Source organism: Natator depressus, chromosome 7, assembly GCF_965152275.1.
Source record: "Natator depressus isolate rNatDep1 chromosome 7, rNatDep2.hap1, whole genome shotgun sequence".
Lineage (NCBI taxonomy): Eukaryota > Metazoa > Chordata > Testudines > Cheloniidae > Natator > Natator depressus.
This window is the reverse complement of record NC_134240.1, coordinates 96894487-96921671: the sequence shown is the minus strand read 5'-3', so window position 1 is coordinate 96921671 and position 27185 is coordinate 96894487. Positions and strand designations below refer to the sequence as shown.

Sequence of the window (27185 nt, the reverse complement as noted above, 5' to 3'; positions counted from 1 at the left end):
CCCATTTTAATTCAGGTGCTCTTTAGATATTGGCCTGTACAAAGTTATCAGTCCAAATACTTGTGGACTGTAGAAGATGTTTGAATTCTGAACTGGATCTGAATCAGAATTTTAGAACTGACCCTTTATCTTTATAATAGGCCAAATCAGAATCCCACATTCAAACATCCCCGAACTGTGGAGTGATCAAAATCTAGATCTGAATTTTGTTGCCATCCTTTAAACTCAATTCCCATCTAGGCACTAGGCACTCCCTGTGTACCCATATGACTGCAGCGCTGTGAATGGCACACCTAATGGGTCAGGTATGCCCTTTTATTCATAGCAGTATTTGTTGTTTTATGCCTTAGCTCCTAAAAGCTTCCACCACGGATCAGGGCCCTAGAGTGCTCCAGTCCAGACACCCTTCCTTCGCTGCTGTTGCTTAGTTTTTTTCACCGCTCAGGGATGGGCTTTATGAAATTGCAGACAACTGACAAAGATTCAAATGGTCTATTTAAAAAGAAGGTTCTTTAAGAATAAATTAAAAACAAGATTAAGACAAAAGAAATAGACTGTATAACAGATCTAGTCTCATACTTGGAAAGAGTTAAGCTAGGCAGGTACATATTCATGCTTAGTTACAGTAAAGTAACTTACATTTCTAGGGAGCACTTTTTTCCTTGTGATCCATTTGGCCACCAAGCCTGTCAGTCCCATGTAGCTTATAGTATTAGGTCTCTTTCACAGTCCTCTTATGCATTTCTGGTTCCTTTGATATGCCTGTCTTATTATCACAAACATCTCCTTCCCCAGGCCTGGTCTACACTACAAAGATGGATTGACCTAAGTCGACTTGTTTCAACATAGGTTTGTATTATCCAAACCTAAATATGTCTCCCGTCAACTTAAGCACCATTACAGCCCCTCCCCCCAGCACCCCTGCCAAATGATGCACAGCCAGAGTTGACCTATTTTTATCAGCATAGTGCTAATGTAGACACTGCATCAACTGTGTCAACCCTAATTGTCCTCCAGCAGTTATCCCACAATGCACCATCCCCCATGACAGTGGTCACTCTGGTCACAATTTTGAACTCTACTGCCTAGAGGTCATAGATCCTGGAAGCCTGTCGCACCCCACCCTCTTTAAAAACCTCAGCATGTTTTTGAAATGCCTTTGCCTGGTTGGCCACCTTGGTGAGCAAACCTTCTAGCCCACCTTTGCGAGCATCTGACCATGCCAGCTCTGCACTGACAGAGAGCTATACTTCGACACGCTCCTGCCTGGAGTAGAGCAGAAGTCCAGGATCTCCTTGGCCTATGGGAAGAAGAGGCTGTGCAAGCCTAGCTAAGGAGCAGCTGAAGGAACATAGATATCTACACGAAGCTTGCACCGGGGATGCTAAACTTTGAGCATGACAGGGATGAGAATCAATGCCGGGTGAAAGCCAAAGAACTTTGGCAGGCCTATCAGAAAGTGAGGGAGAGCAACAACAAATCTGGGGCTACCCAGGAGGCCACTTCTACTGTAAACCGTATGCCAAACTTGGTGGGAACTCCACCAGCACCCCGAATGTGACTGTTGACCCTGCATTAGGCCCAGGTATGATAACTCCTGCAATGCACAGGGAGGAGGATGAAGAGGGGATGGGGGAAGTGGAGGGTGATTCAAAGCCTGCAGCGAGCCAGGAGCTCTTCAGAACTCCACTGTAGTTGAGCCAGTCTCACCAGGCAAGCACAGATAAGCCTGGAGATGGAGGGGAAGGGAGCTCAGGTACATGCACAGATGCATTATTCCTTACAAGCAGTTTGTTTCCCTTTTCGGTGCCTGAAACCTCTCCTTCCTGACTCCCTCTGCCCTTCTTCCCTGTTTAAAAATAGCACCTATCCCATCGGCCCAGTTAGAGAACAAATTCATCAGCTTTTGTTTCTTCACTTTACTTTTAAAACCAGCACTGGAAATACAATTAAAGTTAATGCTTTAGAATGCATACTTAGTTGACACTTTAATGAACTACGACGTGTTAGGAAATTAATTCAAAAAAATTTAGTGTAGCAGTCCAATTGACATAATCCACAACAGATCACTGCCCTCCTCCGGATAGAGGTAGAATGAAGAGATACAGCTGATGTTCGCTTTTCCATTCTTTGGCCTGTTGAGCTAGACAGGGGCCCCACAATTCTCCCCAGGGGGAGTACTTTGTTTATCTGAAGAGGATGTCTCTCTTATCTTCTTCAACAATCTCTCAACTTTCACGGAAATGCTCTGCAACCCTCTCCCGAACATTTCTAGGGATGGCAACCTTGTGTTTTCCCAGGCGACAGGAGACAGCCCCATGCCACTCTGTGGTGAGTTCTGCTGGCACCATTACAATAAGCAGGCGAGCAACATATGGACCAAGGGGCTTTGGGATGCCAGTAGCAGCAATGTTCTCTGGACCTTTGTCACCCTCAGGAGTGAGGTGTTAGTCAAAATCACCACTGCATGTGAAAATATTAGCAATATTTACTACACTTTCCCTATACTCATACCAAGGAGCAGCCAGCATCTAAACCTTCCATGCAACAGTTTCCATGCCCCCATACTACTCTGTATTAACCATGGCTTAAGCTGAAGAGTGATGCTGTAACAAGGTGCTTCAAAGCTAAAGTGACAATTAGCATTTTTAATTAAAGGTTTTTATGGAAATAATGTAAGAGAGTTGTGAGACTTACCTTTCCCTTGCCATTGTGACTGTAAATATAATGCGGTATCTGTATGTTTTAATCAGCAGCCTCTAGCATGGAGGCCTTCAGAGGTGCCCCCTCCATGTCCGCCAAATGCCTGACCCAGATCGGGGAAGAAGAAAGCAGACCAGGGAGGACATGTTTTGTGATATCTTCCAGTGCTCCACAGCTGCTGACTGTGAACATGGGGATTGGAGGGGCCAAATGGCTAAAATCAGGGTAAGGGCCAGGAATGGAAAGACTGGTTGTTGAAGGAGAGGCAAAGGTCAGAGAAGTAAGGCAGGAAGTGCACCAGGACATTATGGGTTTGCTCAGGCAACAAACGCAGATGTTGCAGAACATTTATTGAGCTAAATGCCCAAAGACCGAATACACAGCTGCCTTGCCATTCCATGGAAAACTCTATGATCACTGATCCCTCTACCCCACAGCATACCAGGTGCCAGCAGAAGATGAACCCTTATCCCTACCACTCCATGGCAGGGGAAAACAAATAAAACGATGACTAGACTTATTCTGATCTGTGATAACTACAGAATAAGAAAGAAAGCACAGTCCCCTACTTGTTTTTACCATGAATGAAACATTGTAATATTGAATACGTAAACATGTATGTTTTACTCTGTTTTTATAAGGATGCATCGCACTCTTACAGTGCTGCTAAAATGTTTAACTTGTTTATTTGCACTTTAACTTTGTTTCCCATTTATTTGCACACAATAAAGTTTTTTTTTTGAAATGCAGAGTATATTTACTAGTTTGCACCAAGCAGATTTGCCACATTACAAATCCGTAACAGGCACACAAGTTCCCCAAAGCATTGTATAACACAACTATAGCTGACTATTAAAATGAGTTTTTAAAGGACTCCATCAACTGTATAGCTCCACAGCTGGCTCTTCTAATAGCCTCTGTGTCTGGCTGTTCAAATTCAGCAAACAGCAGGTCCACCTCAGCCCTCCACTTAGCCAGTAGCCTTTTCCCTTTTGTTTCACAAATATTATGTAATAGACAACATGCAGCAATGACAATAGGACTGTGTGCCTTCCTGAGTTCCAGTGTAGTTATTAAATATCACGACTGCACTTTGAGTCTATCAAATGCACATTCAGCAGTCACCCTGAACCTGCTCAGCCAGTAGCTCAATCTTTTCTTGGTTCTGTCAAGGTGGCCAGTGTACAGCTTCCTGAGCCACAGGAGCAAGAGATAGGCTGGGTCCTCCAGATTTACTACTGGCATGTCAACATTGCCAAAGTGAATGTGCCAGTCAAGGAAGAATATCCCTGCTTGCAGCTTTTGGAAGAGTCCTCTGTTCCTAAAGATGCAAGCATCATACACATTCCCTGCCCAGCCCACACTGTTATTATCAGTGAAGCATCCCCAGTGATCCACTAGTGGTTGCAGAACCCTGGAAAAAGTTCCCGTTTCAGTGTATGTACTCACTGGCAAGGTGGAATTGGTGCCAGAATAGGAGTATGCATCCCGTCTATTGCCCTACCTCAGTTCGGGAACCCCACTGCTTCAAATCCATCTACTAGTTTCTGCACATTGCTGAGAGTCACGGTCCCATGCAGAAGGATATGCTAAATGACTTTGCACACTCAGACGACAACGGCCCCAACTGTGGATTTCCCAACTCCAAACTGATTCCCCACTGACCAACAGCAATCCAGTATTACAAGCACCCAGAGCATGACTGCCACTCCCTTTAGCAGTGTCAGTGCTGCCCTTACTCTGGTATCTCTGTGTCAGAGAGCGCAGCACACAGATCCAGGAACGTGGCCTTTCACATCTAAAAGTTCTGCAGCAATTGCTCATCATCTTCGATCCGCATTACAATGCGATCCCACCGCTCAGTGCTCATTCCTTGGGCCCTGAAATGCTAATTTAACAAGTGGAATGAATGCCAGTGTATGAATGCCAGCAGCCACCTGGCATTTTTATTTCTTCATCCATTCATCATCCTCATGGCACTGCTGGTTGTAGTAGACTCTGAAGTTCCACAGACACAGGAGAATTGTGTGTCCTGTATTAGCAAGAGTCATAAGAATTGCGCTGAGCTGTGCAGGAGCCAAACTTCTGCCAGAGAGATGTCAGAGACTGAAAAGCGATGGAAATTTTAAAAATGGCATGAAATTATAGCATGGAATAAGCATTATGGGATAGAGAATGTGGGATTGTGGGAACTTGACCCCTAATTCCCCAAAAATCCCTGAGGGAATTGCTGGTATCCCACAAAGCACTGCTAAAATGTCCCACAAGGCTTTGTACCAGATGGTGGTGCAGGGCACACTGGAATACCTACCCATGGTGTATTACATCTTCTATTGATGCAACTACTTGTGATGACGACATGCAGCACCAATGCAAGCAATCAACTGTGCACATGCCTGAATGACATATAGAAGCTGGCAGCTGTAAGCCAACATAACATATATTGACCAAACTTTGTAGTATAGACATAGATCCAAAGTGGTGTTTCCTGTGGTCTGTCTCCAAATTCGCTGAGGGTTGTATTCAGTTCTGTGGCTAAACAGTTTCATTATTGGTTTTCCTGTGTCACTTTTTACCTTAAATATGCTTTTGAAGGTAGAGCCACACAACTAGGGACTTTCTGGCCACATTTGCAACTCCCTCACCCCACTCTCGGGCTGATTGTCTGTTGTTAGATCTTTTTTGAGTATGATTAACCTCCTTGTCTGAAGATGTCAGTTTACAGACAGCTCATTGTCTGCACTGTCTTTGACTTTAATAGACATGGCTTATAGAATTCTTGGATTTTCTTCTTGACATTAGCTCTACTCTGTATCAAATGTGAACTGTTGACAGACTGAAACCAATCTGTCACATAGTTTATTACTAGTATTCTGTTCCTTATATTCTGAAAAGGCATAATCATTTAGTTCATATCAGAGAAAGTGATTAAACAATTTATTTGTGTTATATTTATGATGTAATGAAAAACAAAGGGTTAACTGTTAAAACACTACATATATACTGAAACCCCATATTATTTATATCAATCCTCTCCCTTCAGAAGTGAGTTCCTCCACTAGCCAGAAATTCAGTTTAAATGAGTTGTTTGCCAGTCTTGTTTGACTAAAGATTTTGTACACTCAATTCACACTACCACAAAATAAGTTCCAGTTACAATTTTTAACTTACTTGGATCATAGTTGTGATTCTCAGGCTACTTTCAGGATGGAACTACATTTTTGTTGTCAAATATTCTTATGGTTCAGGGTAGATTTTTGTGTTTTCCCTGTCTACCACTGATAATTTACAATGTGTGCTAATGCATTCAAGTATTAAATATCACAAGGAATAGTGTCTGATCCCCAAAGCCAATTGTCAATGGAGCCTTTCAATTGACTTTATTAGGCCTTGCATCAGACTCGATGTGAAGAAACAGTAAATGATGTATAATAGCAATTGGCAGCAATAATATCTCTCTTTAGAGTTCTAAGGTTTTGGATTTAGTTGAAACTTTTTTAAAAACAAAAAACCTTTTACAAATATAACAAAAGTACAAAAGAAGTCACTTTTTTTTAGTTTAAAACACTGATCTCAAAGGAAAGTACAGAAAGACACTGATGACGGCTTGTCGACACCACGCAGCTTTTAGCGACAAGGCTTTGTTGCTAAAAGTCAGCATGTGTAAACGCTCTTTGTCGGTACTTTGTCGACATGTTTGCTGACAAAATACTTCCAGCCGCACGAGCGGCGTTAGCTTTGTCGGCAGAAGAGCACTCTTGCCGACAAATCCGCGTTCACAATGCCACTTGCATCGGCAAAACTTTTGTCTTTTGCGGGGCGGCTTTTTTAAGTACCTGTGAAAGACAAAAGTTTTGTCGACAACTTTGCAGTGTAGACATACCCGAAGATACACAAACAGAAATATCAAGTTAAATGAAACCCAAAATGGGTATGTAAGCTGCAAATAGGGTCACCAGATGTCCCGATTTTATAGGGACATTCCCGATTTTTGGGTCTTTTTCTTATATAGGCTCCTATTACCCCCCACACCCTGTCCCGATTTTTCACACTTGCTGTCTGGTCACCCTAGCTGCAAAAGACCTTATTTTTCAGCACTCTACATGGAGTATCCTCACTGACTTGCAAGCACTAGGATCAGAGTATTTCTGAAGCAGAATTTGGGAGTGATTTTACCTCAGAAAGCTTCACACATACCTCACCTTTCACACATCAGACTGCAATAATGCATAACCTCTGGATTCTATCAGTGAAAATGTCAGATTCCAATTAACCAATTAAACCCATCACTGCCTTGGACATCAAGAGTCACGATGTCTTGTCCTTAATATGTTTGTTCAGCAGCAGACATGATGGCAGCAATTGTTGGTATCAAAAGGTTAATTTGTTATTTCCCCCACCAGCACCCTCAAGCACTGTGGAATACTGCAAAATCAGTCAGCTTGATTGTAGATACTGGCTAATTTTTCCTTTGGAATGTCTTTCTGTGATTCTTCTGTATGCTAATGAAACTCTAATGATCAAGAAGAAAAAGACTACTTGTGGCACCTTAGAGACTAGTACTCCTTTTCTTTTTGCGGATACAGACTAACACAGCTGCTACTCTGAAACCTGTCTAATGATCAAGGTAACTATTTTTAAATAAGCTAATGAAAATTCTACACATGGTATAATTATGTCTGTCCTCTTTTTTAATTATCAGATATTCTTATGATTACAATGCAGTGCACACATTTTCTAAAAAATTAATTTGGCAGCTCATTCATATAGCTCCTCATCTGGAACGGCAGACTAAGACTGACCTCAAGGTGACTTCTCATGACTCATTAGAAAGAATCAATATCTTCCATTGTTGTATGCAGTGTTGTTGTAGCCATGTTGTTCCAGGATATTGGAGACACAAGGTGGGTGATGTAATATTGTTAGAAAGAGAATATTTATATGACATCAAAATCAAACAAGATGAGTTTTATACATGGAGGGGGAAAAATAAACTAACCCATTCAACTATTCCAAACTTCCAGAATACTGCCATTAATAACAATTTGCAAGTATTAATGGTAGATAATATAAAATTATCATGGACATATTACAGCTAGAAAGAGACAGCATAATGGGTAGTTACTATTAGCTTGGTAAAAATATCCAATTTAAAGATACAAATTGAAATTAGGGGTATTATCTTGCAGTTACCAATATGATTCTTACTGAACAAGAATGTTATGGATTTAAATATGTATACACATACCTAGCTGTTGAACGTTTTACTGTGAAAAAAGATGTTAAACCAAGATCCCATCTCTCTGCTTCCTGTAGCAGCTGGTGGATGTTCAAGGTTATCATCACATTATTTCTCTGATTATTATTTCTTTCACTTCCTACCACCACAGTTACTGGTTATATGCAAAATGGTAATAAATATTTCCTAAACCTGGACACACATGGCTGCATGATGAAATCTGTCTAACTCTAATCTTATTTTCTGCAATATGATATCTGCTGTTATTAAAGGAAACTGAAGTGGAAAAGCTAGTAGCTAACAGCTGCAACTGACACTCAGTTACTGATAGCTGTTCCTTTTTTCCATTTCTTTAGAAATAGAGGTCATGTTGGCAAAAGATATGGAAGAGATAATAGGCCTCACTCACCGCTGTGTTATTGCATCTTTACACAGCAGTAAGGCCATTAAGATCAGAACTGAAGAGAAGGAAAAGGTGACACATTAACCTCTTGGTGCCAGCAATTGTTGGCATCATGTCCATTATTGAGAATGAATAGTGATTAAATTATAGCAACTCTGGTGTTAATCTGGAATAACACAATGGTGAATCAGGCACTATATTTTAGATAATGTCAACATTTATTCTATATTACATGTATCATAGAATAGTTATAGAGCTTGATAATTGCACCACAGCACTGATTCACTAAATATCATAATGATTATCGATGCAGGCTAGTAAATTCTGACAATGTTTCTTTGGTTTCTTCTTTGTCTGCTTTATCATCCATCTTTCTTTTCTTTATCATCTTATTTTCTTTGGTGCTATTCTTTTTCCTTCTCTGTTTTCACAAGATGTTGGTATTAAAACTTGGGGGTGTATTTTGTGATGTTATCCTCTAACACAGCTCATTACATGCTACTTCTGGAACTCCCTTCTATCTTGCATCTCCATATAGCATTTTTTTAACTGAAATATATTTGTCAATAAAAGATTAAGGATTTAAAAGACAATTATAAGCAAGCGAGCACACAATAATAGCTTATTGTTGCTCCTGGAAATCACAATTCCCCTTGAAACAGAGTCAGAAAACCTTCCAGCAAGCAGCTAACTAAGAGTGGGAGTTAGAACTAAGGCATCAAGATTTCAGCCTTCGGAAAATGATGGGCAAATGACTTGTTTATTAGTATAGAGGCGATGGATGGGGAGAAAAATGGGAAGGCATCTTGTAAGGGTTTTAAGATGTCTGCAACAACACAAACCTTGTGCTTCATACTGCGTTAGGGTACTATGAACTTTAGTGCAGTGATTCTCAACCAGGGATCCGGGGCCCCCCTGGGGCCGAGAGTATTTTTCAGGGTGGCTGCCATACAGGACCAGCATTAGGCTCACTAGAGCCCAGGGCAGAAAGCTGAAGCCCCACAGTATGGGGCTGAAGCCCAGAGCCCTGAGCCCTGATATCTGGGACTGAAGCAGAAGCCTGAGAAACTTAGTTTCTAGGTGCCCCCTGTGGTTTTGGGCCCTGGGCAATTTCCCTGCTTGCTAACCCTTACCGCCAGCCCTGGCTTTTATACGCAGAAAACCAGATGATGTGGCACAGGTGGGCCGTGGAGTTTTTACAGCATGTGGGGGGCTCAGAAAGAAAAATTTTGAGAACCCCTACTCTGATAGAAATGAATACGGTTGGCCTCATGGATCCAAATGTTTGCTGCTCTTGTGATTCTGATACAAAACAGTTTAGTGCATGCTGGCTGAGTGTGTGATGCAGAAACAATCATACATCTTGAAAACAAAAATGTTGAGAATATAAAAAAGCACTCTACTTGCCCAATAAACTCTCCTCTCTGCTGTTCACATTAACTACATTGTCACTGACATACACATCACGCCAGCACAGAAGAGGGGGACACTGAGGCAGCTAGTTACGGCTCTCTGTTCCTGGTGGCTGGTACGTGCCAACCCTGGTCAGTCTCAATGATGCTTAGAGGAGCTGCTGGGCTATTCTAACATATGCCATTAATATGAGATCCTTAATGGATCCCATGTCCGTGAAGAGTTGGTACAGCAGAGCCCCTCTGAGATGTCCCCTTCCTTGGCTGGTATGCCACTCTCTTTCCTGGTACATCCCCTAAGCTGCAGCCAATGAGTAGAAGGGCAGAAACCCAGCCAGGAAATTTTTCTATGCCGGGGGAATTTTCTGCTGGCCATTTGTAGCCAGTTGCTGACACCTTTGTGCTACCTGAGTGATACAAAAGGGATAGATCTCAATAGAGATTCCAATCCTTACTGATTATTTTCTCCCCCCAAAAGAGTATATAAACTTCTTCTTTTTCCTTGATGCTACTTTTCCTGATGAGGGTCGTGGCGACAGCATGGAAAGTAGGGAGGACCAGAGAGGTTTGCGATAACCACTTACAAAGAATTTCACAAAGTTTATTTTCTCTCCCCAAAAGGATACATAATCAATAAAGATCAAGGATCGCAAACCTCTCTCCGGCCTATCCAAACTCATGAGTTTTCAAGCAGCACCTCTAATTTTAGACTAAATCCAGAAGGGGTCATTATGATAATCTAATCTGACCTCCTGTGTAACACACACCATAGAATTTCACCCAATGATTCCTGCACGTAGCCCAATAACTTGCGGTTGAATTAGAGCATATATTTTAGAAAGATACACAACGTTGATTGAAAGACTCCAATGGAGAATTTACCACAAGCCTTAGTAATCTATTCCAGTGGTTGATTACTTGCACTGTTATTTCCTATTGGAATTAATCCTATAAGAATGGGTTTCTAGCAGAGGCAGATGTAGCCTCCTGATTCAATGGATGCACTGTGCTAAATTGCAGAAGGGAGCACCATCAGAGAGGCAGCCTGGCCAAACCTGAGTGGGGCTGCAACTCCATGAATCAGGTCTCAATGCCTGCAGAGGGGAGCCAGGCCCAATCCTCTGGTTCAGGAGCTGCCACTGTGGGATGAAGGCTGGGCAGACTCACCCTCCATCACCCACCCCAGGGGCCTTCCATCTACACCTGACCAGGAGATGTGTATATCTGCCTGTTTTTACACCCAGGGCTTCATGATTTCTGTGTGTACAATTGAACCTGTGAACCTCTGTTAAAGCCACTGGTGATTTCTAGGCTACAGACCTGGTGAACTGTACCATCGCTCATAATATCTTCTAGGATGGAAAATCAGCCAGCTCATAACTATCATAGAACATTTTTAAAGATAATACTTAGTGGATAAAAAATAATTAAAAAATTGTATGCACAAGTAACATTTGATTCTGTCTAAAACAACCTAATACACAAGCCTTGCAGAAATACATTTTATAGACTATAAGAAAACAACTCTACTCTTACCATTTCCTTGCTGCCTACACCACTCTAACCAGAAATGGTCATTGCTCTAAAGCATCCCTAAAAATGGCAATGTTGTGTTATATTATGTAGTTCAGCTGGGGGCTAGCCATGGAAGTTGAACACCCACCCTAAAACCCAAAAAACTCTTTGATTTCAGTTCATCTCATATTAAGGTATGAAGACCATGGATTTCTCAGTGTGCATTTTTAAGGAGCAGGAAATGTATTCCAAGTGTCATGGACAACCTTACATTAATGGTTTTGATTTGTAATAGCTTACCATATACTTTGTAGTATATTAATTACTTTTGCTTCTTGTTTACATGCGGGAAACCAGAAACAGTGTAATGAATGAGAAAAGGATGAAAGCTACTTGTACCCTGTAATCATAATAAATAAGTTTTATGAAATGTAATTACACCAAGAAAATACGAAATCATCCCAATTTATTCAAGCTCTCTAGAAATCTTTGTTCCCAGGCTTCTTGAAAATGTTAATGGGAGTACATAGGAATTATCTTCAGTTAGCCAAGAATTTCAAAAAGAAAAGGAGTACTTGTGGCATCTTAGAGACTAACCAATTTATTTGAGCATAAGCTTTCGTGAGCTACAGCTCACTTCATTGGATGCAACTGATGTACTTCATCAGATGCAACTGTAGCTCACGAAAGCTTATGCTCAGATAAATTGGTTAGTCTCTAAGGTGCCACAAGTACTCCTTTTCTTTTTGTGAATACAGACTAACACGGCTGCTACTCTGAAACCAAGAATTTCAGCATGTGGTTGGGGGATGTGTGTGCAAAGAGAGGGGGCACTTGAATTCTGACACCTAGAAGTGTTGATATAATCCTTGTTTCATGCTTTGCCTGGAGTATGGCTATTACTTTGGGGTCTGATTTTGTGGGACCTAATCCAACTGGCATTAAAGTCAAAGGAAGTCTTGATTGGGCCCCTAAGAAGCAAGAGGACAAAGTTTTCTCCTGCACTGTCTGCACTGTTTTTATTATTATAATTTCTTTTATGGCTAATAGGGAGGCTTTGATGCTGCTCTAATTTATGCTAACAACTAATTCAGTCACTGGAAGCTCCTAGGATCGCCATCTATGTTCCCCACATGAATCTGTTGCAAGATTTCTCTGATCACACAGACATGTAGCATACACATACACCATATATATACACCTGTATCTTTTTTTTTCTATTTCTCTGCTTGCCAGAGTCTTGTCTATAGTACCAGAATGCATAGTATTTACTTGGTAAAAAGTTAAAGTATAAAAGTTACCTTATCTTTAAATTAATCTGAGATCCATTGTTCAAGACTATCTTGGTTCTATTATATTGCATAGCATGGAAGACAGCAGAAAGAAGGGGGGTATTATCCTAATTTCTCCAAAATGTAGTCCCTTATTGCATAGAAGAAAATTTTCAGAAGTTAAATATGGTCATTAGAAAAACTGTATGCAATTCTGCCAGATTCAGGCTGCAGAAGATAGGGATCAACTGGTAGTAGTTTGCTCAAGACATTTCATATAAATGATTTAATAGAGTCCCAAATAACCCAAACATTCAGCTGCTGCCAAATGGTTTGTTTACAGCTGCCTTCACTTTTATTGCACTAAAAGCATAAAGGGTTTAGAAATGAAATTACATTTACTATTCAGGAAAGAATAAATGAATTCACATCTCCCATATCTATCTCACTTTGAGAACCTGGACAATGACAATGTCTTGTATTACCATCCACAGCTGACACTCCATTTTCAGCTGAACCTGGGGCAGTATAGGTCTCTATTCCAAAACATATTTAAGTTTACTGGTATATGGGCAGAAACAGGGATCAGTGAGCCATGTAGTGTTTAAAAAAGTGGGTTGACTTCTCTTTGCAAATTATTCTATTTCTTCAGGTAAGTTAATTTTAAAATGTGAGTAGGTCAGAATACATGGAAACCTAAGTTTGTGGATAGTAGTTCTAAAGTCATGAAACTTACCTCTGCTTTCTGAATGAAAAGACAAACAACACTTGGTAGAGCCTCAAAGAAATGTAATTGTTTCTTTAAACAGCTGCTACTAAAGTTTGTCAAAATGTTTCCAGAGCCCTTTATGCATCCTATCATAGTAGGACTAGAATGCAGTAATTATTTGCCATGTAGCTCTTAAATACTAAATCTAAAATACTGACTTCCAAATTCCCTTCTCTGAGATGGAAACTTCTTAAAAGAAATAGGGATCATATGGAAGGAAAATAAAACTTAGTGAGCATACGGCATCATTGGCATCTCTGCTCCTGAGAGCCAGGAGAGTATGATTTTGAGAAAACAGAACTAATGTTGGTTGAAAACATACTTTGTAATACCTGAGTATTTACTGAAGTTTTTACACTGTGTAAAACTTCTCACAGATGTTTGGTACACTTTTTAACTGAACTGGCTAAAAATTTATATGGTTTGTTCTTTTTTGCTGGTTTATTTTGGGTCCAATAGAAAATTATATTCCAGTATGTCCAATAGCAATCTTCTAGGAGAGTTGATAGACAAGTAATTCTGAGCAGCAGACTGTGAAATGAGAACATCAGAACTCTGTGTAATCCTGGGCAAGTCGTCCAAACTTTTTTACTCAGTTTCCCTGTCTGTAAAAGAGGGATAACACTTAGCTTGGAGACTAGTGTTATAATTAATTAGCTAATGTTTGTAAAGTGTTTTGAACCTTTTTGTCCAAATTCCTCAGACCATGCTCTAGTGAGTCACCACTGACACCAATGGGCCTGCTCACTGAATCGCCCCTAAACACTGTGTATTGGGTTTGCCTTTATCAGCAAAAGCAGTCAAAGAGCAATATCTAATGTATTATATTTATTTTATGCCCAAGAGATTTAGCCATTAATACGATTTTATTCCTCTATTCCAAGAAAGACATTGCACTGCTTCTCTCTGGCACCTTTGATGTTTCACACAACAGAACAGGGCTAATTTTGCTGACTATTTGCTGTGAAGCTGTCCCCATGGTTTCCACTGTCAGAAGTTTCCACTCTCTGTAGTGCAGACAGCAAATACATCCAATACATCCATTTAAAGCTTCTGAGATAATCAGCAAAATGTCCATATGTCAAGGAAACTGGTACATGAACTGATGTAGCTGGAACAGCAATCTGGATATACTTTAAATTGCAGATGAAGCTATTGAGCTTGCACAGAAAGGCTTTATGCTGGAGACTCCAGAATTATGAGGAAAATGTCAAGTCAGTGCCATGGTTCAGATTGTGTTTGTGTCCTAAGAGGGAGCACAGGGGAAGAGAGAGCTCAAGGAGCCTCCCCTACCATGTGTCCCTGCACATGAGCCCACAGCACTATGGCTAGGGAGCACAGATACTAGTGCCCTCAGCAGCAATAGACTTTCCTGATGAGTGGGGAGGCAAGGGCCATGATCCTCACCTCACTCTCTGCATTGGCCAAAAGAGGTGGCTGAGAATGGAGAGGAACAGACATTGCACCCATTTAAGGTGAGCTGCCACTCCAGCATGCACTCCCTGGGCACCAAGAGAAGGAACAGATGCTGAATCAGCCAGAATTTCTCCTGTGCTTATTTTTACACTACCTGTTGCAGGGCTGTGCCTTAGAGGAACAATTTAGTCCTGTTTGACTCCTGTACAGGGATCTCCAGAAAGAATTCAAAATTAGTGCATGAACAGGGAACTCTCTTAGAACCCCAGACAGAAAGCGCAGTGGAAGGCTTTCATTTTCTCTTGTTGCTTTTATTACCATAGTACTTAGGAGCACTAGTCAAGGAACAGGACCCCATTGTGCTAGGCATTGTAGAAACACAGAACCAAAAGACGACCTTTTCCCTAAAGAGTTTACCATCTAACCAAACAGGAAACCGCAGATGGAGATAGGCAGGAAGACAGACAGGAAAGAACAAGGAAACAATGAGATAATAGCTGTAACGGGGAGGATGTCTACTGGCATCCCCTTGAGGCACTAGACACCCCAGAGTATACAGAGAGGAGGCAGGATTATGGCTTTTTTCACCCCCAAACAGCATAGCTGGGCAACCAGGGTGAGAGTACATGGTCCACCTTCCTAAAAATGCACTCCCACTGCATGTCAGTGAAGCCCAGCACTTCATGTGGTTCCTGCTGCAGTAGCAAAGCTCTGTATTGCCCCCACATACAGACAAGTGCCAAAGAGATCCTAGAAATCAAGCAGAAAGACAAACAAAAAGGACAGCTTTACCCTTTCTATTGGGGAAGAAAAAGAAAAGCCTTTACAGACTGAGCAGCTGGCATAATTATGAGTCCATTGTTAGTGAAATGAGCTCATTATTATTTATTTTTGCCAGCTGATGACTGATTCACGGACAATATACAGAATTTCAAACACCAGATCATAGCGTGGTGTGCTAATCTGGGGAATCTATGTTCAATTTATGAATTCTATTTGTGATTATGGACTCTCTATATGTATCTATATCAAACTACAAATTCCATTTTGACTGTAAGGCTGTTCTGCCTTCTCTGCTGTCTTTTTATTTCCACCTCAGTTTGAAATTCTTTGACATAGGGCTAACAACAGAAGGTCATTAAACCTTGGTGATTGTTTATTAGAATGGAAGCACCCTAGGTCAATGATTTGGCTACCATCCAAAAGAACAAGTCCTTGTAGATGGGTTGGTAACCAGGCAACTGATCACTGGATGTCCGGGAGGCACTGAGCCTGACTTAAGGGGTCACCTGATAAAGAGAACTGGAAGTTATAAAAGGAAGGTTCTCTTCCCAGCTGTTTTAGAAAGGAAGAAGAGACCAGAATCAGAAGGAAGCAGGCTGCAGGAGTGAGATCAGACTCCATGTTTTGGAGAAGAAGCCATGAGCTGCCATGAGCATGGAGCATTGAGGACTCTGTCTAGATTCCAAAGAAGGCTCAAGAGTGATGAGACAACTAAGGCAGGGGACAGCATACAGGTGTTTATCTCTTGTGTTATTTAAAGTGAAGGATGATTGGGCTAGAAACCTTGTGCAGTCTGTGTCTTTTTGTGTCAACTGTCATGTGTCCCTGAAGAGGTAAACTATAAAACAGAGTGCCCACAAGGTTGGAGCCCAGGGGTGTGTGTGCTTAAGCAACTGGGAAGTCTGGGGAGTTGGTGCTAGTTTCAGGTGCTATACAGCTGGACCATGGAGTCCCAGCTCTCAGAAAGGGAGGCAGAAAAAGAATCCATATCCTGAAAGGGTGCCTAGAAATCCACAGCCAGAAGCAATGCCTGGATTCTGCTTAGTCTCAGGAAAGCTGCAAAGCACACAGGTCCAGTATGTAGGGCCCAAATACAGGTAGGTCCAGTATGTAGGGCCTGGTGAGTGTCCAGCAGGGGCACCTTGACAAAGTCTGTGACACTTGAAGTTCAAAATAAAAAGAAACTAATACTGGGAGCAGATGAAGTGACTGTGTTTGATAGACATGGATCTTTGACTGATTCAACCTCTACTGACATACATAAACCCAGTAGTGAGCTGGAGCCAGTTTGCACCGATTCGCTGGAAATGGTTGTTAAATTTAGAAGCCCTTTTAGAACCAGTTGTCCCGCGAGGGACAACTGGTTCTAAAAAGGCTTCTAAATGTAATAATCGGCCAAAAATGCCGCCTTAGGCGCCGACTCCATGGGTGCTCCGGGGCTGGAGCACCCACAGGGAAAATATGGTGGGTGCAGAGCACCCACCAGCAGCTCCCCTGCCCGTCCCCATCCCCAGCTCACCTCCTCCCCTGAGTTACGCTCCGCCCCGCTCTGCTTCTCCGCCCCACGCCCCCTGGCTTCCTGTGAATCAGCTGTTCGCGTGGGAAGCCTGGGAGGCCTGAGAAGCAGGCGGCGGCTTCGCGCTCAGGCCCAGGGAGGCGGAGCGGAGGTGAGCTGGGGCGGGGGGGAGGGGGGCGAGGAGGGCCGCCTGCGCCGAAACAGATAACCCCGGGGGGGGGGGCGGGCGGTGCGCAGGGGATCCGCTCCCCGCCCCAGCTCACCTCTGGCTCCCTGGGCCTGAGCGCAAAGCTGCCGCTTGCTTCTCAGCCCTCCCAGGCTTCCCGCACAAACAGCTGATTTGAGGGAAGCCGGGGGGGGGGCATTCAGGGGAGGAAGCGGAGGTGGAGCAGAGGTGAGCTGAGGCTGGGTGCGGGGCAGGGAGCTGCTGGTGGGTGCTCTGCACCCACCAAATTTTCCCCGTGGGTGCTCCAGCCCCAGAGCACCCACGGAGTCGGTGCCTAAGGCAGCACTTTTGGTGTGATCAGTGGGGGGAGCGCCTGCTCCCCCCCTAGCTACACTACCCTGCCCCTAGGAGCCAGAGGGACCTGCCGGATGCTTCCCGGGAGCTGCCCCAGGTAAGCACTGCCGGGACTCCCCACCTCGCCCCCGGCAGGTCCCTCTGGCTCTTAGGGGTGGCGTGGGCACCCACTACGGTGGCCCACGAGACCCTCCTGCCCAGTTCCGGGGGCAGTCAGGGGACAGGGGAGGGGGTGGATGGGACAGGGGTCCCAGGGGGGCGGGGGTGGGCTACGACCCCCTCGTGGGGTGAGGAGGGAACCGGTTGTTAAGATTTTGGCAGCTCATCACTGCATAAACCTAGTTCTGCAAACTGTCTGTTGGTGAAACTTGCCTTTTTTCTGCACAGGTTACTCAAAGAGCTACTGTAATGGGTACAAGAATGTTTTCCAGCTCCTGCCAAAATCCTGGCATGAGTGAGGATGGAAATGGAGTATTGGAATCCAGATGCAGATCCAGCCTTCCCTCTCCTGAAGGTTTTTTAGGATTAGAGGCAAAGGGCCATCAGGTGCCCCAAATTACATGGTGGGTTATTTGATTGTCCTGCCCTTGCCTCTTTTGTGTGCTCTTTTTGTGGAGATTTTTGGAGGTTTTGTTTGTTTTCTTTTCTTAATTCACAGTGTTTTGTATCTTTTCTTTCCCTCAGTGCTTATGCTGATACCTGCATTTTTTTGGTCCAATTTACCGGCTTCCTCCTTATATAAAGTAGACTTTGACTTTTTTTCCTCTTGAAATGTAATAACTCTTTTTCCTTGATTGGTTTTGAATGACTGCAATGTGCTAAAATCTCCACTTAGATTAAAGGTCATCTAATCATTTAATAACATGTCCTGGGTTATCTCAAACTAATTATATTGGACAGCACAATTTGTCAATGGGCTGAAACAAAAGCAAGTATTTTGTATTCCAGACCATGTCCATGAGGCAGATCAAATATTTGAGATTAATTGCTTATCTCTGCTGTATAAAGAAAACTTAGACGTCATTCCAAATTAAGGCACTCATGATCCTGTACTTCGCTCGGATATTATTGTCACATTCAATGCAGAAATATCATTATGTTCAAGGGATCTTCTTTTTGTTTCTGAAATCTAAGTGGAAATTTTCTTTTTTTGAACTTCTTAATGGCTTCTACTTTTGAAAGGCTACATAAATGCACTGCAGTCCTCATACACATATAAGTTTTTGTCAAGGCTGATTCCCCACTCTGGCACTTCAAGTTCAGAAGGTGGGGGACTGCAAGGATTCTAAAAATTAATACTGGCCACTCCAGGCTTGTATTAAACTCCCAAGGTTACAGCTTCTCTCTGACCTTGGATGGGTAGATGCTGTCACCACCCAAGTGCAAAACCCCTTTGAGAACCCAGGAAGGCACACTTGGGAATTCCTTCCTGGGGGAACCCTCAAGCCCTTTCAGCCCTAAGTGATTCAGGGCTGGCTCACTTGCTAGCACAGCACTCTGTCACAGATCCTGTTTTCAGTTGCTTATAACAGTGCCATACTTTAACCATTTCGGCTGAAATTTCCATACCACATGTCTGTCTCAAGCTGAATTTTTAGGAAAAAAATTCAGGAAAAATGTTTCAACCATTTCTCAGAATAAGGCCTAAATAATCATCCTACTTTTAACTGCTCAGTTACATAAAAAGTCTGACTCAATTTAACTTGGGTGATTCTGAAAATGTGCTTTGAAATTCTATCATTCCTGAATTTCACTACGCTTATTTTCATATTTTCTCTCCATTTAAGTATAATTTTCATATGACTTCAGAGAGTCAATTTCAGATAGTCAGATCATGGTCAACATCTCTACTCTTCAGGGACAATGGAACTTTCTACAATAAGGGTAAAGCTCATCTGTGCAAGGCCAGAGCTTTCTTGGAGGCAGGTCTGAGAGTATGAAATGAACTCCCCAGGAACTAAAGACTATCAAAACCTCATCACCTTCTGTACTAAGTGCAAGGCAAAGCACACTTCAACCTTGCCTGCTCTAATATAAACACACAGCAGTATGTACATTTAAAAAAAAACCCACCAAAACAAAACAACATACAATTCTCCCCCTGGGGAGAGGAGGAGAGAAAGAACAAACCAGATGAGACAGATGTTAGTCACATTGCTTAATGCACTATTGGAAGATGCTCAGAGACTGGACTGCTATACAATAGAATAGTAATTAAATTAATTTTTCTTCTATTTCTCTGTGTTAAGGTTAAATTCTTTGCTGACTCTCCCAGGAGAGTTGTAGTTTCCCCTTTGTAACAATAAGCCTCATGAAACTTGGAAATAATCAGGAAAAATCTAGCCCCAAATGTCTCATGTATTGATGGGCTCTTGTGAGGACTTGTGAGATCAACACAGAAAAAGAGTGCATACTGCAGAAGCGAGTCATCTTGGAGATCTCAATAAAAGAGATGTGCCAGGGCACTGATCCTGCATCATTAAAGTCAATGTGAACTTTTCCATTGACTTAAATAAATGTAGGATGAAGCCCTGGCACATCTTAAAGATGCCTAAAGATAGAAAATAATATAGAGGTTTTTAGAATGTATTCTAGCAAACGAGTGCATGCTTCTTTGGAGAACTGTGTCTGGTTTTGTTCACCAAACCTTTAGAAAGATACAGTTGAAAGTGTAAGGGTCTGGGAAGGGAGACTACTTAGTGGGTAATATGGCCCTGATTCACTAAAGCACTTAGGCATGTGCTTAAATCCATTTCTACTCCGCATAACATTTAAGCCTGTGATTAACTTCAACATGTGTTTATTCCCCATTGGGATTTAAGGACATGCTTAAGGGCTGTCCTGAACAGGGATGCTTTTCTGAATCAGGGCCCATGACAAGCAATAGTGAAAGCTGAAATTATTTTGTTACTTTTTAAAATTAAAGATAAACAGAACTGCTGACTATTTTCTATGTACTCTAAAAAAATACAAAGTGTTGTATAAATTAATAGCAGATTTGATTTAGGTTACTGTAAATTATGCATTACACATGCTGTTATAAAAATAATCAGATTTTTGACTAGTTCTTTCCACTTGGTCCATCTTTAACAGTTGAGCTGTTAAACTAAAACAAGCAGCAAAATGTTCCATTTCTCTGAATGCATTCTTGTCATGCACATTTCTCTCTGATTTACTGGAATTAAATCAGGATTATGCAGCCTGCAAAGGAGAAGAGTTGGAGAGGATTTGATTGAGGTAATTAAGATGATGAAAGTTGGGATGAAAATGTATAATAAGACAGCATAATAATGAAAGATGCAACACCAAGGGTTCACAAAGGTGGAACAAACAAAGGGAAAATACTTATCCTCTCAGTATTAGAGCTGGCCAGGATTTTTCTGTTAAAATCGTTTTTCAATGGAAAATGCAGTTTCTTTTCAATCAAAAACTTCCATGGGTAAACTTCAGTTTTTCAAAGAAAATTCCTATTTTCCGCTGGGAAAGCTTTTAAATTTTCCATTGGAAAATTTAAAACAAAATATTAGGTTTTGTGTCTGCTTGATCCGAATCAGAATACTTCAGTTTGTTTAACTCACCCAAAACATTTAATTATGAATCATTTCAACATTAAACTGCATTTCTCCATTGTGGTGCAATGCATCATGGGAGCTGTTGTTTTTCTCCATTCTCTCCTATTGGTCAGGTTTCCTTGGCTGGAGTATATATTTCATGATGTAACTAGGATGTCCTCCTCAGCTGAGTGGTGTATCATGGAAGTCATATGACTGCAGGTGCATCATGGGAGAAGTAGTCTAGCCAGGGAGCCTGGTACATAGGGGGAAATAGGGGCATCAGGCTCCTATATCTTTTTTGAGATGGGGCAACCATGTCTACATGCAGTACTAAAGATGTGGACATACCATAGATTTATATAAAGGCAATATGATATTTTCTGTTTTATTATCTATCCCTTTCTTAATGATTCCCAAAATTGTTAGTTTTTTTTGACTGCCGCTGCTATATGAATTTACACCAACAGAGGACCTAGCCCAAGGTGTTTCATAGATTCATAGTAGGGCTGTCAAGCGATTAAAAAAATTAATTCCAATTAATCGCGCTGTTAAACAATAGAATGCTATTTATTTAAATATTTGTGGAGGTTTTCTACATTTTCAAATATATTGATTTCAATTACAACACAGAATACAAAGTGTACAGTGCTCACTTTTTTATTACAAATATTTGCACTGTAAAAAACAAAAGAAATAATATTTTTCAATTCACCTCATACAAGTACTATAGTGCAATCTCTTTATCATGAAAGTTGAACTTACAAATGTAGAATTATGTACAAACCCCCCCCCCCATTCAAAAATAAAGCAATGTAAAATGTTAGAGCCTACAAGTCAAATCAGTCCTACTTCTTGATCAGCCAATCACTCAGACAAACAAGTTTTTTTACATTTGCAGAAGATAATGCTGCCTGCTTCTTTACAATGTCACCTGAAAGTGAGAACAGGCATTTGCATGGCACGGTTGTAGCCGGAGTCGCAAGATATTTACATCCAGATGTGCTAAAGATTCAGATGTTCCTTGATGCTTCAACCACCATTCCAGAAGATGTGTCCATGCTGATGACAGGTTCTGCTCGACAATGATCCAAAGTAGTACGGACCGCTGCATGTTCATTTTCATCATCTGAGTCAGATGTCACCAGCAGAAGGTTGATTTTCTTTTTTGGTGGTTCAGGTTATGTAGTTTCAACATTGGAGTGTTGCTCTTTTAAGATTTCTAAAAGCATGCTCCACACCTCATCCCTCTCAGAGTTTGGAAGGCACTTCAGATTCTTAAATCTTGGGTCGAGTGCTGTAGTTATCTTTAGAAATTTCACATTGGTACCTTCTTTGCGTTTTGTCAGATTTGCAGTGAAAGTGTTCTTAAAATGAACAAATGAGTGCTGAGTCATCAGCCGAGATGGCTATAACATGAAATATATGAGAGAATGCAGGTAAAAAACAGAGCAGGAGACATAAAATTCTCTCCCAAGGAATTCAGTCACAAACTTAATTAACGCATTATTTTTTTAACAAGTGTCATCAGCATGGAAGCACGTCCTCTGGAACAATGACTAAAGCACGAAGAGGCATTTGAATCTTTAGCACATCTGGCATGTAAATATCTTGCGACGCCAGTTACAACAGTGCCATATGAGTGCCTGTTCTTACTTTCATGTGACATTGTAATTAAGAAGTGGGCAGCATTATCTCCTGTAAATGTAAACAAACTTGTTTCTCTTATCGATTGGCTGAACAAGAAGTAGGACTGAGTGGACTTGTAAACTCTAAAGTTTTACATTGTTTTGTTTTTGAGTGCAGCTATGTAACAAAAAAACTACATTTGTAAGTTCAACTTTCATGATAAAGAGATTGCACTACAGTATTTGTATGAGGTGAATTGAAAAATACTATTTATTTTGTTTATCATTTTTACAGTGCAAATATTTGTAATAAAAATAATATAAAGTGAGCACTGTACATTTTGTATTCTGTGTTGTAATTGAAATCAATATATTTGAAAATGTAGAAAAACATCCAAAAATATTTAATACATTTCAGTTGGTATTCTATTGTTTAACAGTGCGATTAATCACAATTAATTTTTTTAGTTAATCATGTGAGCTAACTGTGATTAATTAACAGCCCTAATTCATAGGTTATAAAACCAGAAAAGATCACTGCGATCATCCAGGCTGATCTCCTGAATATCACAGGCCATATAACTTCCAATTTGAACTAGAGCATATATTTTAGAAAAACATCTTTTCTTGATTAAGAATTCCCATTGAAAGAGAATCCACCAGAACTCTTGGTACGTTGTTCCAGTGGTACTTACCCTCACTGTTTAAAAAAAAAAATGTTTCCAGTCTGAATTTGTCTAGCATCAACTTCCAGCCACTGGATCTTGTTATAACTTTGTCTTCACAGACATCTCAGAACTTTCTGTGTTTGTTGTATTTTCATTTCATTGTTAAAAAACCAGTCCTTTGAGAAGATTATTACTTTGCCACAATCTAATATAATGTGAGATTGTGAGTGGATCTATCTGACCTTCTCTACCCCCTGCTGGAGCTGTTAGCACCCTGACAACCACTGCTCAGGTCAGGCTACCAACAAGACTTAGTCCTCCATATGTCTAGAAAGGCCAGAAGGAGACACTGACCAACAGGAAGCCAGGAGTCCAGTTAAGAAGGCTTGTTCAGGCAATTTCTGGCAGAACCAACGGCTAATGAACAACAGTCCTAAGATATCATTTGCTGGACACTGGCTCCATTTGATGACAAGAAAACTGCCACTTGAAAAAAAACCCTGCATTTCTGGGGACTGTTTAGGGGTGATTTTTTCACATCAAATATCATGTACAGTACTGTTTCTGATTTACACCAGGCTTACATTGGCATCAACAAGAAGATGGGGGCTAAATGAATAAGTACATTGACCAATATTGACAAAGATATCGGTAAGATATGGAACATTTTAGCCAGACAAACCAAAACATTCCATCCAAAAAGTTTCTGATGATAATAATTATGTTTACACATAATTTTATTTTCAATGCAATAGTATAGCTAATACAAGCATCCACATCTTCTGTAGTTCAAATGACTCACTGAATATTATGTATGAACATTACCAAAAGCTGATGACCAGTAAGTAAACTGTTCTCTCTGTCTTTGAGAGAAAGTGGAAAAGGTCATGATGTTAACATATGGATAAAGGAGATCAAAAGCTTGGAATCCACCTAGGCCTGCCCACGCAAGCTCAGGAAATTAACTATGTTGAGTTGCCACCTGTTTAGGCTTTCCCAAGATGGCCCTTTTTTGAGGTAGCTGTCCTGGGAAATCTAAAAGGGTGATCAGTACACACTGCCAACTGTCCAGTTTTGTGGGCTCAGGATTATCCCGGATGTCCCAGGTTTTTGTACCGCACAGGTGGCAATCTTCAACCATTTGATTTTAGCAGCTAAAAACAAATAGCCAGACTGTGGTCCCTCCTGCAGTGGCTACCCATACCAGGGGTAGCTGTTTAGGTGGGATAGCAGCTTCTGTGGGGCAGCTACGTTCCCCTGCCTCCACTGTGCATGTTGGTAGGAGTGGAAGGGGCCTTGACTCCATCCCCCTCATGCACCAGCCAGCACAGCTATTTCAGCATGCCAGAAGAAGTACACCACTGCGGTATAGGCTGGTGTAGAATATTCCTGCTCCCAAACAGGGTGTGGGGAACTGGGAGGCAGACTGGGATGATCTATGTCACAGTTTGCTTCTTGGGCTGCTCCTGGGTCAAAGCAACAACATGCTGCAATTAATTAAGTAATGGAAGAGGTGCCAAGGCTCAAGCAATTAGATGCCAGGGCTCAAGAATTTTTTTTATGTTCATAATTGATGCAGCAAGCCCAGAGGTGCCAGGCCTATGAACTGCCAAGCCTAGAGGTACCGGAGCTCTGCCCTGGGAAGCCCTGGCATAAATTAAGCACTGGCTGTATCATAAATGGGGCTTGTAGCAAATCCACAATGGAGCCCAAACATTTTACTTACTTTACTGCACTTGTACCTCAATTTTCAAAAACAATAGGTTTAAGTCTCCTCTCAGTAACACTGGGGACACCCCTCTGGCTTCTGCAGGGTTGCACCAGTAGCCCAGAGGATAATTTTGCCAATTATGTCAAAACCATAAATTAAAAGCAATCACTAGCTGTTATTAAAAATGTAATGAATGGGTTCTTATTACCAAGTCTAAGGTAAAATCAAAGTGATTAGTATTGAAACAAATTGGCCATTACCTATCCTAACGCAACAGTTGATGTTGTTATTATATGCAGTATTAGCTACACTGTTATTTTAAAGCAGTCTATATGCACTTTGTTTTATGATTGCATTAGTTGTAATTGATAGCCACTACTACTTCCTTGGTGATAAATAGCTGTGTTAAGTTTGTAATTAAAAAAATAACATGAAACTGTTCTATTGCTCAAGAAATATTATGGAAAAAAATAGCTAATCAGAACCTTTATTAAGCAAACCCAAAATAATGAAGATAAACTGCCTTGTATGCATCTTTCCAAAGAACTCATTAAAATATCAAACATTCATTAATTACACCAAGATTAAACTGTTATGGTCAGAAATCGGAAGCAACCATAGAGCTGACTATTATTTTAGTACCTCACAGGGAAGCTGTATGAATGGCTGAAGTTGCTCCCTGCAACATTTTGAATAAAGTTAACTCTTACCTCCAGCTGACGTGTAAGAGATGGCAATTCTGCCAAGGTTGTAAATGTTTCCACTGGAAACAGCATTGCATTCCCTTGTTTATGCTATAGTTAGAATGCTTATCAATTACTGCCAGCTAACAGTTCCCAGTAGACTAGTGTGGTGAAGGACATGATATTCAGTCTATAAATAATGTGCTTCTTCTGGAACCAGGAAACTTAATTTTCTAGGTGAGCCTTCCTCAATCTGTGGGTCATCACCCACAGGGGTCCGCAGTAATTGTCTGGGTGGGATGATAGTTTGCTCCAAATTCATGTCTCCAGTCTTCCACTGATGGCATTTGCTTAGTCACTCTGAGCACCCATTAATCATTGTGCTTATCCCCAAAGTGTCTTTTTCTAAAAGGTGATGGAAACTAACACCGCCTATAAAGGGACATGAGAACCAGTGCAAAGAGTTATAGGTTTTCTGAGGAGGACTTGCGTCGAGTGTGAAAAAAGTGAGATTCTCCCATTGCAGATCATCCCAAATTAAAAATCCTGAAGGTAACAAATGTATTGAAGAACTGCACAAAGGAGGATACTCAGCTATGCACATCATTCTGGGTTCTAAAATGATGCTGAGTTTTCTCTTCTCTTTCTTATGACTGTTTACAGCTACTTAGATTTATTTTCTAGAGGTGACAAAAGAGGGGAGGGAATGGAATGGAGAGGAAGGGCAAAGAAATAGTTCTGAGGGTTGCGGATGGAGTAAAGGATGGTGGCATGGTGACAGGAGCAGAGCAGAAGTGGGAGAAGGGAAGGTATGAAGATCAAGTGCCTGAGTGAGGAAGGGAGACAGGGAAAAACAAAGGGTATTGATAAAAACACTTTAAAAAAAACTGGGCTGGAGCAGAGGGCTGTTGTGGCCCACAAAGAAGCAAGAAGAGAGCTGGCAGAAGTGACTGACATTTGAGAAGGCCAGGGCTCTGGGAGATTTGAGTTGCTGGGAAATCTACCCATAAAATTTCTATGGATAGAAATTCCATGCTTGAATAATAAGAGTATAGCAGGAATATACTACTAAGCATTGGACCACGATGGTGATGGTGATTGTGAAATGCTCAGAGAGGTTACAGAGGCTACAAAAACAAAAAACCGCATAATAATGGGGAATTTCAACTACCCGCATATTGACTGGGTACATGTCTTCTCAAGATGGGATGCAGAGATAAAATTTCTAGGCACCATTAATAATTGCTTCTTGGAACAGCTAATCTGGAACCCACAAGGAGAGAGACAATTCTTGACTTAGTCCTAAGTGGTGCACAAGATCTGATCCACCAGGTACATTTAGATGAAATGCTTGGTAACAGTGACCATAATATAATTAAATTTAATATCTTTGGGAG

The 27185-nt window shown here is 41.3% G+C and overlaps 1 protein-coding gene across 2 annotated transcripts in view; it reads right to left on the bottom strand.

Annotated features, from left to right (window-relative positions):
- Nucleotides 1–27185, bottom strand: part of STK32C (serine/threonine kinase 32C) — a 244738-nt gene that overhangs the window by 24306 nt on the left and 193247 nt on the right. The gene's annotated exons all lie outside the window — the stretch shown is intronic.